The following is a 16836-nucleotide window of genomic DNA, read 5'->3' on the forward strand; positions in this document are numbered from 1 at the left end:
TTTACAAGCCCTTCCAGTTCCATAAACGCCTGTTGTATTATCTAGAGACTTGAGTAACGTACAAGAAACAAGTAGGGAGTAAAAGAAAATATAATTAAGCGCATAAATTTGGGCCACAGATTTCACAAGTGCTGTAGGAATTTGGGTGGAGGTGGGGCGGGAGGTTGACGTTGGAAACTAATGTAATCAGAGAAGTCTGTGTAGGATGGATTTTTACAGAGGCTTTCCGTCTCAGTCACTATTTCTCCTGCCTGCTCCAATCACTTCAACAGGTTCATAGTTCACTTGCCAAATTCCATTTCCCCCCCGCTTCCAAACCATCTCTGATAATGCTACCCGACTGATCTTTCTAGAGAAATAGCTGATTATTCCCCTATCTAAAATCTATTAAAGGCTACCTATTACTTTTGGGAGGGAAAATCCTGGCACCACTTAATAAACTATTGACAGTCTGGCCTCTTTTCCCACCACTTAACCCTGCCACCTTCCTTCCAGTCACACTAAGCAGCTGGAAATGTTTGAATGCTCTCTCTTTGCTCCTGCTGCCTGGAATGCTGCCCTATCCTCTTTCCCACGCTCTTCACTTGGCGCAGTTTTTCAACCTTTAAGACAAACTGGGGCATCATTTGCTTCTGTGAGTATTAATAAAGGGAAACCTCACTAAAATGGAGAAAGGAGGACAGAAAAGGAAGTTAGGAGGTGAAGCCTTTCCACTCAACTTGAATTACAGGAAGAATTGTCAATTACAGACCCCCAAAAGAAGAATCATCAGCATGAAAGAATTATCAATTACCAGCCCCTGCAAGGGAAAGATGTATATTGTGTCTCCTACCAGGTACTTCTACAAGATCTCTACTGCTGTCGTTCAGCCCATTAGAAACCGTCATCACCTGGACTCCCCCCACCCCCCGCAATGGACTTTTGTTCAGAATAACCCCTCCCAGCCTCCTTCTTCTTCCATGCAAAGTAATGTTCCTCTTTTTTGTTTGTTAAACTTGCCCATGGTTTTGCCATAGCTTGCATGTCCCGAATTGTAATCCTGTTAGTCCCTACTAAACCCATTTTTGCTAGTAAAATAACTGACAGTTTTATTTTTCAGGTTAACACTCCCAACAAAACACCACCCTCCAGCATCCTGCCTTTCTCATTCTGTAGCTAATTGTGTGCTTTTTCAGGGCAGAAACATAAGTAGCCTATTTATTTTTGTTTCACGCACACCCCATGCAGTACTTGCCTCAAAGTAGACCCTGCATAAATGTCTGTTAACATGTTAAGATTCTAAAGCCTGAGGTGTGCCTGTGGGATAATAAAGAGAGTGGAGCATTTAGGAGTGTGGCTTGATTAAATAGGAGGGGTTGTGGTAGAAAAACCGGAGGAAGAAAATTGGAGGGGTGTAGCATATCCTGGAGACCACTGGAGATCCATTCCTTATTTATTTATCAACCATCTCTGCAAAGACACTGTATGCTTGGTGCTAAGATGGTGGCAACAGTATGGACAAAGGCAAGGAGCTAGATGAGGACTGGGCTTTTTCACAGCAGTGAATGGCCCAGTTGTTTGGAGCACAGAGCACATACAGTACAGTGGTGGGAACCAGGATTGAGAAGGCACAGTGGGGTCATTTTCTAGCTGAAAAATTTGCATGACGTCAGGAACCAGTTATGAGAGATGCAATTTCAGGGGATGAGATGAACAGAACTGTACTCTACTCTAGGATGGTTATTCGACAGCACTTGGCCTATGTTGTGTAAGCCCTGAGCCTTGGCTTTTCTTTTTGTAATACAAGCAACTGACAAAAGATGGTTATCTCAAAAAAAAAAAAAAACATTGCCAACCACAAGACTAGATAAAGACTCAGGCCACCGCGTACCCCACTGAGGCTCCTTTGTAATCTTGGTTGATTTCAATAATTGACCATTTAGATCACTTGTCTTTTCTCTTCCTGAGCTTTAAATTTGCACTCGTATGTTTTAAATTCCCTAAGACTTAGACCCTCACCCCTGGCTCCAATAAAAGCAGAACCCTTAGCCTGTGCACACTTCTGTGCTCGCCATGTCCTGTCCTGCTGCCCTGTGCAAACTTGCTGTGTGGCCTCAGCTGTGCTGTGTGATTTCCAGGTCTTATACTTCTGTTTTTTTCAAAGTTTCCCGTTGTTGTTGAAGGGCATCTTGCAATCATAATAAGGAGCACAGGAGCTGGTCCAAACACAACACTGGGTATCAATATACTACGACTGGCACAAAACAATGTGATGGGTTGTGTAAGTGATACCAGAACTCTCTTACTCAAGCCGCAACTCTTTACATAATGTAGAAAACTTAGAGACCAGTTGGCTTCAAGACTCTTAGGAGACATTATTAAACTTATGATTCCTGGTGGCACCATAGAATCAGGATGGGCCCATCTCAAAACTAACTCAGAAAACAAAACCATAGCAAAAAATTTGATAGGTCAGTATCCTTGCATACTATTATCACATCTTTTCCAATATTTCACACTTCTTCCCTTTTTCTTTTAATAATCTGGGCCACGTTGAAAAAATTCCCAGAGCCATGACCAAAAGAGATAGGATGAGAGGGTGCTTGTGTTGGCTTTTATAAGTGACATTTGGCAAAAACTCAATTTCTTCATCTCTTAAAATGGGGTTAGTAATAGTACCTCTGAGAGTTATGAGGATTTAATGGTGTAATTCATGTAGAGTGGTTACGACCCACAAGTAAGTGCTCAGTAGATGTCAGTTGTGACTATCACCAACCTCATTATTATTATAGGTTGTCATCACATTGGCAGGAATGTTGAAAGCAAGAGAATGGATGCATGCTCTGAGGGAATGAATGTGGAGAGACCAGAAGAGCAGGCACTAAACCATACAACCATACCTTAGGGGGGTAGAAAGAAAAAGTGAAGACAGGAAGATAAAAAAGGAAGGCAGTAACAGGGTTACAGTAGAATTATGGAAATCAAGATGGAGTAGAAACTCCATAAAGATCAACATTATTTAATATCTCAGGTGTTAAGAAGAACAGAATCGAAGGAAAACCATTGAGTTAACCCACAGGTGACATGTGGGTAAGAGTTTTCACCAGAGCAGTGTGGAGGGAAGTTGGCTTGACCTAGAGAGTAGCTGGAGAAGAGGTAAGAGCAGCTTGCTACTGACTGGCTGCGTGGGAAGCAAATAGGGATAGTACATTCTGCATTTCTGGATTTCATTCCTTCTTGCTCAGCCACTATATATACATAAGAGTTATAGCACAGAGTTACAGAAAATAAAAATAAGGCCAATTTCATTTGTAGAACCAAATCAATACCTTATGCTTAAATTAGAATAAATTCATGACTCTCCCTTCTATTCCCACCCTCGGTTTTTAAGTTAAACAGCTGCTTTTCCTCTTCATGAATTTTATTTCCAGATCCTCCCATGTGTCAGTGGCTTTCAGGAGTTACATAAGTCCTCTAGGTTCTTGATGAGTTAAGGAGGATGAGGAGGTGTGAACAAACACTGTATTCAGTGAAAGGGAGGATTTTGAAATTCTGTTCATGTGTTTTCAGTAATTGTTCCAAGTTTTCAAGGTTATTCAATGACTGGGATCTTTGTGTGATTTTCCAAGCTTTACTGGTAAGAACGATTGCAGATATTTGTTTAAGATACTGATTCCCAGACCCTTCACATAAGGATTCTCATTCAGAAGATCATTAAAGAGACCCAGGAATGGGTATTTTTGACAACTGTCAAAAACGATTCTTACAGCTCAACAAATTTGGGAAACATTGACCTAGCTTTTGTATTTTTGTTGCTGGCAGCTGAAGAAGGCTTTTCCCCAAATTTCTAAAAATAAAATATCTTTTAAAGAGAAGTTGTCTAACTAGTTAAAATACTTATATACATACTAGATCTACAGTACTGTATTATATACTTCTGTCATATTTAAAATTAAAGATGGGTAAGAATACTCAGAAAAATTGTATATTAAATGAAATGAGGAGTAGGGGTAGAAAGGAAGGCAGTTTATTGCTGCAAAAAAAAAAAGATAGTTAAAATGTTAGAAATCTAATGTTGCAAACGGCATTTTGTAAAGTGCAAGAGCTTCAAAATCATGCCTGAAATTTTCTTTGATGTTCAGTTGTAAATGGTGACTTTGGACTAGATTTAGGGGAGAAACCAATTACGCTTTACAGTGTTCTTGTAAAAGGCTTTAAATGAAAGAAAATCCTTATGTGTGGTTGCAGCAATTTAAATTGGAGGCTTTTAACAAATTACTAACCCTTCCCCTCTTAAAAAGTGTCTTTCATTTGAAATGAAAATTTAAGTTGTTATTTATGCTCTGTTAGCATCCTTATATAGAGACTCAACAGCATGTTTTACATTTCCAAATTTTTATTTCTTGATTTTGCTGGAAGGAATATACTAATCCATTGATTTTTTAAAAGCGAGGTAAAACAATTTATTTTGACAAGAGCAGACGGTACTTTCTTCCTCCGCATTCTGGTAGCAAAAGATTACATTTAATAGTGATTTCGGCCTGTGAGTGGCAAGGTCTAGGTTGGGTTCGGACCAACTGCACTAACTTTACTAAAATCCTGTTCTGTTGTTTGGATTAAAAGAAACACAGGAGAAACATTTAGATCTGATACAAAAAAATAAAATCAGTAAGTATTTATGATGAAGAAGAAAGAATGGAGGAAATAGAACTTTGATTATGGGCATTGATAAACATTAGTAGGCAACTATGTCAAAAGCCATTAATCTGCTAAAAATATTACGTTTTTAGAGGTGTCTGGTCTGGGTGGCTCAGTCAGATGAGCAACTAACTCTTGATTTCAGCTCAGGTCATGATCTCAGGGTCCTGATATTGAGCTCTGAGTCAGGTCTGCTCTCAGTGGGAGTCTATTAGAGATTTTCTCTCTCTCCCTCTCTTCTGGCCATCCCCCTGCTAGCTCTCTCTCTCTGTCTCTGTCTCTGTCTCTGTCTCTGTCAAATAAATAAATAAATAAAATCTTAAAAAATACTATGTTTTTTTAAAAGATTTTTTTTTATTTGTTTATTTGACAGACAGAAATCACAAGTAGGCAGAAAGGCAGGCAGAGAGAGGAGGTGAAGTAGGCTCCCTGCCGAGCAGAGAGCCTGATGCGGGACTCGATCCCAGGACCCTGAGATCATGACCTGAGCCGAAGGCAGAGGCTTAACCCACTGAGCCACCCAGGCGCCCCCCAAAATATTATGTTTTAAAAACTGAATTGGCTAAATTTATTATTGAGGAGGAAAAAAAGAAAAGAAAAAGGAAAACAGAATGCATGAAGGTACCCATAAGGGCTACAAAGCTACAGTGAACTTTCAACTCTACTCAATGAAATTAAACCCATTGTTGTTATACATCCTCCTGCTACCAGTAAATAGTGTCCATTCAGTTTACATTAATAGATACATTGAATTTATTCTGACATCCCAATTTTTATAATTCTTTAAGAAATATTGATTGTTCACTTTTGTCTTACCTGAGCCAGAAACAACAATTTTTATTCCCGTAATTATTTTCCCTTTGCAGCTCCATTCCTTCTGTTAAGGAGTGTGTAGAGTGACTGGTAACAGAATTGTTCACAGAATTAAGTCAAAAGTTGAGACTATTTCAGGATGGTTTTGGTAATATGGTCAGTGAGCTAAAATAAAATCTTCCTAGAGGTGATGTTACCGTAATCCATGTTATCCTGTTGGATCTGTCAACCTAAAGTTGACAAACTGATTAATAAAATACACGGCCATTGATTAATTTACAATTTTTGGCTATGCCTATCCCTTTTCCCTCCCTCTTTCATTTTTTTTTTTTTTGTTCATTCATTTCTTTACATGGAGCAGTGGTTTCCAAACTAAGATCCTGAGGCTCCTAAATATTTTTTTGTTGGTGTTAATCTGCTCTCAAAGTTATTTTTGTTTCTCATTAATGCATCAGAGCAGCATTAGTATTTATTGACGTGTTTTGTTTGTTTATTTATCTATCCAGCTTTATTGAGATGTAATTGACATACAACATTGTATAGGTTTGAGGTCTTAGTTTGACATATTTACATGTTGAGAAATTATTACCACGATATCATTAGAGAAAACCTCCAACCTCTCACACATAATTTACTTTTTTTTCACAGTGAGATCATTTAAGATATACTCTCTCAGTAACTTGCAAGGAGATAATACTGTATTGTTTACCATAATCACTATGTTGTACATTGGATCCCCTGAACTTATTTATCTTATAATTGGAAGCTTTTACCAGCATACCCCCATTTTCCTCACCTTTCCCCCCTCTGATAGCCATCATTTGCTGTTACTATGAGTTTGCTTTTTTAAGAATTCCACAAATAAGTGAGATCATACAGTATTTATTTTCTGTCTGACTTTTTTCACATAGCATAATGGCCTCAGACACATCCATGTTACTGCAAATGGAAGATCTCTTTTTTTCTAATGGCTTGAATAGTATTCCGTTGTGGTTTACAAATATTCCATTTTGTATGTGTGTGTGTGTGTGTGACACTTAGGTTATTTCCATCTTAGCTGTTGTAAACAATGGTGCAATGAACATGGGAATGCAGATATCTCCTTAAGATACTAATTTCCAGGGTGCCTGGGTGGCTCAGTGGGTTAAAGCCTCTGCCTTCAGCTCAGGTCATGACCCCAGAGTCCTCGGACCAAGCCCCGCATCGGGCTCTCTGCTTAGCAGGGAGCCTTCTTCCTCCCCCCTCTCTCTCTCTGCCTGCCTCTCTGACTACTTGTGATCTCTGTCTGTCAAATAAATAAATAAAATATTTAAAAAAGAAAAAGATACTAATTTCCTTTCCTTTATATACCCAGAAGCAGGATTGCTGGATCATATGGTTGTTCTAGTGTTAATTTTTTCAAGAACCTCCATACTGTTTTCCATTGTGGAAAATATTCCCACCAACAAGGCATAGGATTTCCTTTTCTTCACTTCCTTGCCAACACTTGTTATTTTTTGTCTTTTTGGTAATAGCCATTTTAACAGGAGTGAAATGATATCTCATTGTGGTTTCAATTTACATTTCCCTGATGACTAGTGATGTTGGGCATCTTTTAATGTACCTGTTGGCCATTCGTATGTCTTTTTTGGAAAAATGCCTGTTTAGTTTCTCTGCCTATTTTAATAGGATTTTATTTATTTTTTATTTGCTGTTGAGATTTTGAGTTCCTTATATATTTTAGATATTACTCCTTTATGAGATATATGGTTTACAAATATTTTTCTTCCACTCTGTAGATTGCCTTTTCATTTTGTCAATCGGTTCTTTTGCTGTGCAGAAGTTTTTTAGTTTGATGTAGTCTCACCTGTTTATTTTGCTCTTGTTGCTTGTGCTTTTGGTCTTATATCCTAAAAGTCATTGCAGACTCAATGTTGAGGAGCTTTCCCCCATGTTTTCCCTAAGTTTTATGGTTTCAGGTCTTAAGTTTTTCAATTTCTTCCAAGTTAATTTTTGTGAATGACATAAGATAGGGGTCTGATTTAATTTCTCTGCATGTGATTATCCAGTTTACTCAGCATCATTTATCAAAGAGAGTATCCTTTTATATCATCAGGTATTTTTGGCTCACTTGTGAAATATTGGTTTACCATTTATACAAAGGTTTATTTCCGAGCTCTCAATTATGTACCAGTGGTCTACATATCTATTTTTATGCCAGCACCATATTGTTTTGATTACTGTAGCTTTTAATAACTTGAAATGAGGAGGTATGATGCTTTATCTCTTTCTCAGGAATGCTTTTACTATTCAGGGTATTTTGTTGTTCCATATGAATTTTTAGGATTTTTTTTTTTATTTCTGTGAAAAATGCCACTGGAATTTTAACAGGGACTACATTGAATCAGTAGATGGCTTTGGAGTAGTTTAGACATTTAACAGTATTCTTCTGATCCACGAACACAAGATATCTTTCCATTTGTGTCTTCTTAAATGTCTTTCATCAAAGTCTTGTCATGTTTATTTTACAGCTCTTTCACCTTTCTGGTTAAATTTATTCCCAAGTACTTTATTGTTTTTGATACTATTGTGAATGGGATTTTTACAGTTTTCTTTTTTTAGATTTTTGTTTTTAGAATATAGAAATGCAACTGACTTCTGTATGTTGATTTTATATTCTGCAACCTTACTGAATACATTGATTAATTAGAACTTGTTTTTTCCTGGAGTCTTTAGGATTTTTTATATATGAGATCATATCATCTGTAAACAAAGATTGGTTTTGCTTCTTCCTTTCTGATTTGGATGCCTTCTATTTCTTTTTCTTGTCTGATTGCTCTAGTGAAGATTTCAAGTACTATGCTTAATAGCAGTGGTAAGAGTGGGAGCCCTTGTGTTCTTCCTGATCTGAGAGGAAAAGCTTTCAACCTTCACCATTGTGCAGGATGTTCATTTTGGTCTTGTCATATCTTCCTTCATTATCTGAGGTACATTCCTTCTTAACCCAATTTGTTCAGTTTTTTGTAATGAAAGGTTGTTATATTTTGTCAAATTCTTTTTCTTCATCTTATTGACAGGATTATATGATTTTTATTTTTCATTCTATTAAAATGGTATATCACATTTATTGATTTGTGTATGTTGACACATTCTTGGATTCCAGAGATAAATTCCACTTGATCATGGTATATGATTTTTTAATGTGCTGTTGAATTCACTTTGCTAATATTTTGTTGAGAATTTTGCATTTGTATTCATCAGAGATATTGGCCTGTAGTTTTCTTTTCTTGTAGTGTCCTTACCTGGCTTTGTTATCAGGGTAGTGGTGGCCTCACAAAATGAGTGTGGGAGTCAGTTTTTTTAAGGGTTTGACAAATATTGGTGTTAATTATTTAAATTTCTGGTAGACTTCACCAGGGAAACCATCTGGCCTTCGCCTTTTCTTTGTTGGGAGATTTTTGATTACTCATTATTGGACTATTCAGGTTTTCTATTTTTTTTCTTTTTTTCATGATTTAGTCTTGGTAGTTGTATGCTTCTGGGAATTTGGCCACTTCTTCCAGGTCATCCAATTTATTGGCATGTAATTATTTAAAGTAATTCTTAGGATGCTTTTTATTTCTGTGGTATCAGACATAATGTCTCCTCTTTCATTTATGTGATTTTATTTATTTGAGTCTTTTTTTAATAAGTCTAGCTAAAGCTTTGTCAATTTTATTTATCTTTTCAAGAAACCAGATATTAATTTCATTGATCTTTTCTAATGTTTCTCTGCTTTCTTATTTATTTCTGGTCTGATCTTTGTGATTTTCTTCCTTCAGAAAACTTTGGGTTGAATTTATTCTTCTTTTCCTAGTTCCTTAAAGGGTAAAATTAGAATCTTTACTTGAGATCTTTGTTTTTTTTAATGTAGGCATTTATCACTATAAACTTTCTTTTTAGAACTGCTTTTGCTGCCTCCCATAGGTTTTAGTATGCTGTTTCCATTTTTGTTTGCTTCAAGATATTTTTAATTTCTCTTTTTTATTTCTCCTTTAAGTCAGTGGTTATTAAAGAGTATGTTATTTAACTTCCATAAATTAGTGAATTTTGCAGATTTCCTCCATATTTATTTCAAGTTTCATACCATTGTGGTCAGAAAAGGTGGTTGATTTTAATCTTTTAATCCTTTTAAATTTGCTAAGACTTGTTTTGTGAACTCTCTTTTGCTCCAGAGAATATTCTGTGTGCTTGAGAAAAGTACATATTCTGCTGTTGTAATGAATGTTCTTTATATGTCTACTAGGTCTAAAGTATGTATGGAATATCTGTTGGTCTAAAGTGTAGTTCAAGTCCATTCTGTCCATATTTATTATTTTTCTGGATGATCTCCCAAGCTCTTAAGGAATCCTTGAATGTAAGAATGGGAAGTCAGGTGTGGTGATATCCAAAAATTGTATTTAATATTTTAAAAAATGTCAACAAATTATATGTTCATACTAGATAAAGCTATACAGATTAAAAAAAACTGTGGCTGAATTTCTTTATTTCTATTCAGTATTAAGTCAACAGAGTATAATAATGTTGGTTATCTCATATTGATTAGAATCTCTAATACATAGACTTATATGTCTTTGATTAATTAAAAATAAAGTAGAAAACAAAGGAAGTAAATATACTTTCTTTAAAAAAGGGTTTTTAAATATGGAATGGAGAAGAGGTGAATTAAAAATGATTCTTGGTGACAAAAGGTTAGGAGCTACTGATTTAGAAAATTGTACCCAAAAAGCAAAATCTATACATGGCCACCAGGCAATGTTCCCATTTCTTCAAATAAAGTTTTATTGGAATATAGCCATGTGCTATGGCTGCTTTCCTACGTGATACAATGACAGAGTTCCACAGTTGCTACAGAGACTTTGTGACTGGCAAAGCCTAAAATATTTATCACCCAGCCCTTTTCAGAGGTTTATCCTATCCTGGAGTATTTCCTGTACAAAGTAAGACACAGTAGGAGGAATTAAGACATTTAGGTGCTCCCTTAGTTGATCTCCACTAACTGCTTTGCCCAATAAACCAACGTTCTCTGGTATTCCTGTTAAACCTACTAACTAATATCCACTATAAGCTGAAAACTGTTGAGCTACTCTTTTTCTAAAAATCTACTCTTTTTAAAAAAATTTTTTAAATTTTTTTATAAACATATAATGTATTTTTATCCCCAGGGGTACAGGTCTGTGAATTGCCAGGTTTACATATTTCACAGCACTCACCATAGCATATACCCTCCCCAAAGTCCATAACCCCACCACCCTCTCCCTATCCCCCTCCCCCCAGCAACCCTCAGCCTGTTTTGTGAGATTGAGTCTTTCATGGTTTGTCTCCCTTCTGATCCCATCTTCTTTCATTTTTTCTTTTCCTACCCCCCATTCTATTGCATAAAAATATGGAACGATTCACGAATTTGTGTGTCATCCTTGAGCAGGGGCCATGCTAATCTTCTCTGTACCATTCCAATTTTAGTATATGTGCTGCCGAAGCGAGCACTAAAAATCTACTCTTAATGCCCATATATTTCTGCTCCCATCATATACCTTGTACATTTTCTAAGACACACTTGTGTTTGTCCCCAAATGTGTTTATGTCATTTGTTCCTGCCGTCATAATTATATCATTTAATTAAATATTATGTAAGTTGAGAAAATGAATAAAATAGGAGTATTGGTTCTCTGAAAAATAAGCTGGATGCATTGGAAAGATGAAACAATAAAACAGTTGCTGCTAGATTAAATTGTAGGCAAGACAACTGGAAACAAGTGGGAAAAACTGTAAAATCTGTGACTCAGTTTGTGGACTGCTTTGCCCCAGTTTTCTCTATATAGAATGTGAAGCTCGAAATCAGGGACAATGCATCACTGGTGTGGTTTCTGCAAGAAATGCCAGTGAGTCTACCTAAGGCCTTGACCCTGTAACAAAATATTGGCAAATTTATTTACACATGTAGCTTTTAAGTTAAACACTTTTATAGGTATATGTGTAATACTTTCTAGGATTCCTCCTCTTAACTGAAATGTTTAATTAATCTACCCATTACTGGTCCCACTCTTATTGAATAAAAGTGTTTCCTCCATTTTTGTTAACCAAAAATTTACCTTGATGAGGATGGAATTATAAATACAATAATTTATTTGAGCCCAATTGTTTATAGTAATAGACCTCAGCAGTTAACGAACTTTAATATGTCTAAAAAATCACTTGAAAAGCTTACTAACAATCCAGACTTTTTTTTAAGAGAGAGAGAGAGATTGAGCACAAATGATGTGATGTAGAGGGAAAGAGAGAAGGAGAATCAAGCTTAGTGTGGAGCTTGTCATGACCCAGAGATCATGACCTGAGCTGAAATCAAGTCAGATGCTTAACTGACAGCCATCCAGGCACCCAGAGAATGCAGATTCTTGGGCTTTAAGACTTTGATTTCAATTCATTCCATAGGTTTAGTGGAGAACAGGAATTACATTTTTCGTAATATCAAAGGAAAATTGTTTAAGAGGGTAATCATGATTTACTAACAAATATATAAGAACACTTGTCAAAAAAATTTTATTTAACTGATTATTTTTATTTATTTATTTATTAAATTATTTCTTTATATATTTTATTTCTTTATATATTTCTTTATATATATTTATGTATTATATAATATATTATAAATATATATTTATTTATATATTTAATAAATCATTTATTAAATTATTTATTTTGTTTATTATTATTATTTTATTTAACTGATTTATTAACTGATTTAACTGATTAATTAATGAACAATCTAGTAAAATGCTACAATGAGTTCTATGGAGAATTTAAAGGTCTGCACATATCTAGGCAGTAAGGAACACTGAAATAGATTTGCTTCCATAGATTCAAAACTGACTTCTTGATGTAAGATGGAAGGAGGAAGAATATTAATTCTACTTCCATCAGAAGTCAGTCATTTTCAATTCTATAAACAAGAATCATTTGTAGTACTACCAGTGATTTGCAATTTATAGAAATTAGAAATAGCTCAAAGACGAGAAAGGCCCAGGGACCCCATAGAATCAGATAACCCCAAAGGTTGTGCTAGACAAGGTAGAATTTTCCATTAAAGACAGCTGGTCATCTCTTTGGTCCATCTGAAATTCTTTCACAACTTTTCCCTACAATACTTTGCTCTGGCAATTCTAATACTTTGTGGTTGCGGTTAGGGTTAGATGGGTCATGATCTGAGGTATCCTTTTAACAGCCTGTAATCAAGGCTGTTGAATTATTTCCCCCATTAGAGAGCATACTAACATGTCCACATAGTTAAATATGATGAAAACAGCTTACCATCTGTAAGTAGCTTTGGAGTTCCTGGTTTTCTTAAGATTATTAATATTTCTGGGGAATCTACCATATGTCAAGCAATGTATTATGTGTTATAATTTAATACTCCATTGACTTTTATTTCCACTTCAATTGAGCTACACACTCGCATGGCTATAAACTTAACTCTTCAATAACTGAGACCTACTCTCAGTGTGGTGGTATCTAATGTCCTTGTTCTTTCTGACTCTCCCTTTTCTTACTGCCAATTCACCTTCTCTTCTATCTTACTGAGTCCCCAGTGTCCTGACCATTCCTTTTTCTAACAAGAATTTGGCTCCTCTTAGATTTTTTTTTCCCTTCCCTAATTAACCTAAATACATCCCTCCAACCCTACTCCTTCCTTCACTTCTAATGCATTGTTTCTTTGTATTTCTGCCATATCTACCATGCTATGTGACCTAACCTGGCTATTTACAACTATAAATCTTAATTTCCCAGAAAATGGGGCTAATAATAATAATTACCTCATAGAAATGTTAAGTTAAGCTACCCATATTAAATGAAGGTAACTTTTTGAAATACATTGATGAGATTTTTCTTTGCTCTGTTTGGACATTTCCTTTGCTCAGCCATAAGTATCCATTGTCATGGAAAACATTAGGATTGTGACAGTAGAAATTAAAAGTAGGTAGGAACTTACTAAAATTAAGCATTCTCCTTGTCAATTCCAAAATAAGAACTTGAAACCTGTAACAAGACAATAATTCTCAGAAACAATTTATTGAGGTTGATACGGGTTTTAAAATCCCGTAGGGCTCTGTTTGCATATTCAAGAGTCAAGTTGGCCATACACCATTCTGTTAGGATTTCACTGTAGATTTTATTTAGTTAGAAAGGGTGGAAGTGTCAAAGAAAAAGAAATTGCACAACACAAAGTTAAACCAGTAAGGAAGACTTTATGCAAGGCTGTTGCAGTAGGGGAGAGAGCTGAGAATCCAGTCTGAATTCAAGTTCACTGAAACAAAGGGTCATGAGGATTTTAAGAGGTAGGGGGCAAGGGAGATCATGGGCCATCTGTGTTTGCTATTTGGGTTAAACCAAAGGAAAAATAAGCTTTCTTGTATCTCCATAACAGAAGGTAGTTTTATAACTTGGAACAAGGAACCCATCAAATTTAGGCCCCCACCCTCCCATAGAGACTGGGAGATAGGAATGCTATCTCTCCTGAGGATTGCATTTCAAAGGCATGGCTCCCAGATCCTTGAGAAAGACATTCCTGAGTTGTAAAAGTGGCAGGAGGCTTTAAAAATGATTTATTTCTCAAAAGGATAGAAATAATTTATAGTTATAAGTTTTCTAAAGTAAATATTCTAAGAAAAGGGAGGTCCAGGACCTGGTGTCAGGAAGAAGTCTGTCTCAAGTGTAGTCAGGGTGAGGGGAATGTCTTGGTTAAAGGTATGATATATGGAGCAATTCCCATGGGACAAGAGGAGGAGCAAAGCCTTCCACTGTGGAAGAAGTGGGAAGTTATAAGGGCATGTGACCATAAGGGTGTACTGCCTGAATCTTGGATGAGGTATCCAGCCCCTTCTGGGACTTAGTCAAACAGATAGTAAATGGCAGACAGATAAAAGGTCAGGGTATACATTTTGGTGTTTTGCTTTTCTGCTACATGCAGGTGGCATAGGAGGGGTAGGGCAACAAGGACAGAGAAATGTAAGCTTTGAGCCCCAGACTGGAGAACCGGTATTCCTTTATGCCTTGGTTAGAAAGTGACTTCCAAATGTTCTGAGGGGTCAGTCAGTGGTCCCTGGAAGCGGGTGCACTGAGGGGAGGAGAGTTGATAGGATAAAGCAGAGGTTGGGGACTTTGTTGACTGGTGGACAGGAGGAGGAGTTCAGGAGTGTGGAGGTAGAGTCTGAGCTCTCATTTCCTTCCCTTTCCTTTTGTGCTGTTGTTGCTGGAATTTGCTTTTTAGATTATGATATTACCATAAATTAGGAATCGTGTGACTCAACATCACTGATACCTGTCTGATTAAAGCCTTTTTTTGTCGGTCTTCTAAGTTTGGGTACATTCAAAGAAATCTGTATCAGTTTTTCCCCACCCAAATTTGGAATTCAGAGTCCATGTAGCTATGCTTATGTGATGTGTCCCCCTGAAAACATTTTGGGGATCATTTATAAATCTCTAGAAGCAAGGCTATGCTGTCCTTGAAATATAAATGTGACACTATTTGTTTTGGAGAAAGGGCTATACAAACCTAAAAAATTGTATTTTTAATACAACTAGATACTACTTGAGGAAAATGTATCTACTTTCTTATTTGTCCACAAGGTGCTGCTGTTTCCTTTCTAGTAACACAAGGCAGCAGATCCCAGGAACACAAGGTACTTGAAAAAATTACCATAGTTCCTTTTCTATAATTATTTAGTTTTTAGGATGATACTAGGTTTGTCCCATAGAAGGAATGTGTAGGGTTTTTCTTATAGAAACATTATTTTTAGCAATAAGGTCAAAATTGAACATTGTCAGAGTGAAGATTTCCCTTTTTCCCTTGTAATTTCATTTATAATAATTATATTTTTAGTGATACTAACAGCCTTATAAAAACATCATTATATTATATACCCAATGACTGTGAAATCATCTGCCTTGAAGCACAGCGAAATCATCAATCAGCAAACTGGGTCTAAAATGGGGCCATTTTAAGAAAGCTATTTACACTGTAATTTGCAAGTTGTTTTTTTTTTTTTTTTTTGAAATTAAAACATTTCTAAAATGTACTAACTATGATTGTTTAAAAAAAAGTAATGGCTCTTTTTATGGTGAGGAAATAAATTGAACCTCTGTGCTAGAAAGTGCAGAAAACAAATCAGCTTTCTTTATAAATAGATTTTACTGCTGGTTTAGAAATTACGTTATGTGCTTTTTAGATGATGGAAAAAGGAAATCAGCTTCTGTTTGCACTGTGCATGCAGCCTATTTGCTGTGTCACTTTCCAGAAGATTATGAAACGTTGGGGAGGTCAGGATGCTTGAAATGTAGAGTTCTAAGAAGTAACAAAGTGAGAAAATGGAAATGAAGCAAGCCTAGTTGTTGAATATATGTACTGATGGAGTTGAGGGGAAACCCTGGACTTGGAGCCAGCAGATCATGTTCTGACTTTGACAGAGTCACTGGTGGCTACAGCGGGCCTGGCACTCCGTGAAGGCCAAGGCTGACTGGGACTTAGGCTGGCTAGCACTGGAACAGAGAGACAGGCCACCAGCCAGAGGTTATAGCCAAATGTTCACTGCTCAGAGCTAAACACAGTGTTCATGTGCATCCCAGGGGCAACACTGACACCAAAATCTGGGCTTTCTGGCTGAATCTGTGACCTCATTCTGAGGTGTTTTAATTTCATTACAAATGTTCTTTGATTGTCTGAGTCAGACAGAAGACCCCACGGTAGCTGAGACAGACTCTTCAGGAATGTGAGCTGAAGCGTTGGCTCCACGGAGCAAGAGCTTGGGAGGAGGGAGGAAACGGCATTTCAGGATGAGAGGTGACTCTAACTAAACCGGATTTCTAAAAAAGGAGAATCCTTAGATCTTGGTCTGCTTGGGCTGCGATAACACATTCTCATAGACAGAGAGTCTTAGACAATTAATGTTTATTTCTCTCATTTCTAGAGGCTGGGAAGTCTAAGATCAAGGTAGATCCAGTGCCTGGCGAGACCTGCTTCTGTTTGCCGGTGGCCGTCTTGTGTCCTCGCATGGCCGAGAGGGCTCTAGTCTCTTTCTCTTCTTCTTTAAAAAAAAAAAAAAATTTTTTTTAATTAAGATATAATGTATAATTAGCCCCAGGGGTACAGGTCTGTGAATCGCCAGGTTCACACACTTCATAGCACATACCTTTCCCAATGTCCATAACCCCACCACCCTCTCCCTACTGCCCCCGCAACCCTGTTTGTTTTGTGAGTTGAAGAGTCTCTCATGGTTTGTCTCCCTTCCGATCCCATCTTGTTTCATTTATTCTTTTCCTACCCCCAAGTCCCCC

This window comes from Enhydra lutris, unplaced genomic scaffold (assembly GCF_002288905.1).
Source record: "Enhydra lutris kenyoni isolate GAN:26980312 unplaced genomic scaffold, ASM228890v2 scaffoldscaffold11, whole genome shotgun sequence".
NCBI lineage: Eukaryota > Metazoa > Chordata > Mammalia > Carnivora > Mustelidae > Enhydra > Enhydra lutris.